The sequence below is a fragment of the Hordeum vulgare genome, chromosome 1H (genome assembly GCF_904849725.1).
Source record: "Hordeum vulgare subsp. vulgare chromosome 1H, MorexV3_pseudomolecules_assembly, whole genome shotgun sequence".
Lineage (NCBI taxonomy): Eukaryota > Viridiplantae > Streptophyta > Magnoliopsida > Poales > Poaceae > Hordeum > Hordeum vulgare.
In genome coordinates this window covers 8,502,393-8,505,717 of record NC_058518.1, presented here as the reverse complement: position 1 = coordinate 8,505,717, position 3,325 = coordinate 8,502,393, and the positions used below count along the sequence as shown (strand labels likewise).

Below are 3,325 nucleotides of genomic sequence, written 5' to 3'. Positions count from 1 at the left end.
TTGCACCCTAATGCTGGTGCCCGCCTGCGTGCCGAGATCCTCTTACTCCCACTGGAGCTGCGCAATCCTACTGATCATGGAGGCAAAATTGTTGATGATCATATGATTAATAGTACTGCTAATCCTACTGACCATGGTTCAGGAAAGAGTGCAGGAAACGGGCAATATATTTCAACAGCACAAACACATAATAGCGTTGCTTTATTCTTCCATTATACCGTGTACAGTAGTACTAGGTCACAGCAGCGCTCCTACTCCTGTTGAAATTCATCCTCACTTTTTTTCTTATAAATGATCTGGAAACGAGGAGGGTTCTTCTTCGTGAAAGGGGTAGAGGAGGTCTCTATCCTGTTAGACACACGGGGACTAACGTCCAGAAGCAAGTGCTCAATGTCACCACCATCCTTAGATTGGTGGCATCGATGTTTAGGTCATCCATCTTCCATCATCGTTATGAAGATCCTTAGTGAAGATAAACTCCCGTGTGTTAGTAGTGATGAAAATGAATTTGTATGTGACGCCTGTCAAAAAGGCAAAAGTCACCGACTTCCCTATCCTAAATCTTTGAGTGAATCTAAATTTCCTTTGGAACTCACATTTTCTGATGTGTGGGGTCGTGCTGTTGAAACTGTAGGAAGAAAGAAATATTATGTGAGTTTCATCGATGATTTTAGCAAATTCACGTGGATCTATCTCATCAAACACAAGTCTGAAGTTCTTCAAAAATTTCATGACTTCCAAAATTTTGTTGAACGACGGTTTGATCAAAAAACCCTTGCACTACAAAATGATTGGGGAGGGGAGTACGAAAAAGTGAACTCTTTCTTCACCAAAATTGACATCTGTCACCATGTCTAGTGCCCCATGCTCATCAGCAAAATGGGTTAGCCGAAATAAAACATAGGCACATCGTCGAAGTCGGGCTATCCATACTTGCTCAAGTTTCCATGCATTTGAAATTTTGGAATGAGGCCTTTATTGCTGCAACCTACTTGATAAATAGGATGCGAAGCAAAGTTATAAATCATGAAACGCTTCTCACTAGATTATTTGGTGAAAGTCCAAATTACTCTGCCCTTCGCATCTTTGGTTGTGCCCGTTGGGCCAACCTGCGCCCCTACAATACTGACAAGCTTCAATTCCGCTCCAAAACATGTGTTTTCCTTTGGTATAGAATCTGCACTGGTCGTGTCTATATCTCTAGGGATGTTGTGTTTGATGCGCACATCTTTCCTTCTCCACCTTGCACCCTAATGCAGGTGCCCGCCTGCGTGCCGAGATCCTCTTACTCCCACTGGAGCTGCGCAATCCTACTGATCATGGAGGCAAAATTGTTGATGATCATATGATTAATAGTACTGCGAATCCTATTGACCATGGTTCAGGAAAGAGTGCATGAAACGGGGGCAATATATTTCAACAGCACAAACACACAGTAACGTCGCTTTATTCTTCCATTATACCGTGTACAGTACTACTAGGTCACAGCAGCGCTCCTACGTACGTACGTACACGCTGGTATGGTATGGTATGGTATGTATTACGTCCCGCTGACGGGGGCTAGCCGATGGTGGGGGTCTGGGAGACGATGCCGCTGTTGTCGATGAAGACGCGGACGCGCTCGGGGTTGTAGTCCGGCGTGAGCGGCGCGCCGGGCGGGAGCACCTCGACGGCGACGTCGGGGCGGTCGAGCGCGATCTGCGTCGCCGCCAGCGTCGCCAGGACGCCCACCAGCTCCGGCCACGACGACTTGCTCATCTTAATTGGTGGATATAGCTAGCTCGTATGTACGTATGTGAGATGATCGGTTGGTAGCTAAGATGCGTATCTAGGTGGTGTATTTATACCGGAAGCCGTCGTATTGTATTGTGTGGAGTACGTAGATGTGTAAACAAGTTTGTGCCTCGTTTGGTCAGTACAGTTTTGGTGGCCGTGTTCCCTGGACGGGCGGAATTAAGTAAGAAGGACAGCAACATCTCATAAGAGTGACCGTCCATGCGTGCATCCATGCGTCTACATTCCATGCTCTGCTCTGCTTCCAACAACAGAGAACAAGTCGCAGATTGATTAGAGCAAGTACAATAAGGTACAGTCAGCAGGCTGTAAGGATTAAAATACTATATTTTTGCTGAGTTGGATGAGAGAGAAGAAGAGAGAGAAGGGAAGCGGGCTCTTCGTGAAGAGCCAGCTCTAGCACGTGCTCCTAGGTGCTTTGTGAGAATGAAAGGTGGGTCATATATGATAAAAATAGTACTCTTCTATAGCTAACTATTGTACAAGCTGGCTATAAGATGGGCTATAAGACTGCTTATAGCCAGCAGTTGGCTATACTATTAACCATGCTCTTAGGGTAGCGTCGCAAAGGTGAATAGCAATATCAGAGTGGCGCAGCGGAAGCGTGGTGGGCCCATAACCCACAGGTCCCAGGATCGAAACCTGGCTCTGATAATTATCTTTTTTCTGGTTTTTATCTGCTTGGGCTTTGTCATTTTGTTCTGCCCTTTTCTTATTCGTGGGCTTTGTCATTTTGTTCGGCCATTTTCTTATTCGTCCATCTGAATAAATTCTGATTGTGCTTCTTGCCTTCTTCATTAACTAAAGAAAACCCCCACATGATTTCTTCATTTCCTATTGGGCCAATATTTTGCTCAGTCATGCATTTCACCTGCTTACTTTGTCTTATATATCATGATAGCTTCAAAAAAATTAAGAATGGAAAGATCAATTTCCAGGTTACTCTTTGAGGGGGTCTGTTTTTTTAATCATGAGAATGGGAGGACCAATGTGTACGGTTTTCTTCCTCTCGTGTGGTTTCTTTATGCCATTTTTCCTGAGAAGGCCAAGGCCATATTCACGAATTGTCCAAACCTTACAAATCCTTATATAAACAAAAAATATCACACAAGTCCTTATGTATATAGAGGTCGTCTTACTCACACACTTGTCAGCGACGCGTCGTGAGTAAATCTTCATGCCACGTCTACACTGTAGGAAACACCCTTCTGCCCTGGGAGTCGCCGATTATCAGAACCAGAAGAAGCGGGAAAAGGAGGCAATAAAGCGGGATCGAAACCTGGCTCTGATAATTAACCTTTTTTGTGATTTTTTTCCATGTTGGCCTCGTGTAGGTGATATGATGATTGGGCTTGATGATGAACAGAGCAACGTTTCAACCAACAGCCCATGCAAACCCCAATGCACGCATGTCCCAGTATTATCTCTGGCTAGTAGGCTCATGTCACCCGAATCTCTTTGATTTATTACTTTGTTTCTAGTTTAAATTAAATGCATGTATTTTAAAACCTAAATATACTTACCATGTTTA

The 3,325-nt window shown here is 44.3% G+C and overlaps 1 non-coding gene across 1 annotated transcript; it reads left to right on the top strand.

Annotated features, from left to right (window-relative positions):
- Window positions 1-2,376: 2,376 nt before the first annotated feature.
- Window positions 2,377-2,448, top strand: TRNAM-CAU. The gene has a single exon. It is a non-coding gene; the product is annotated as a tRNA-Met (tRNA).
- Window positions 2,449-3,325: the final 877 nt, after the last annotated feature.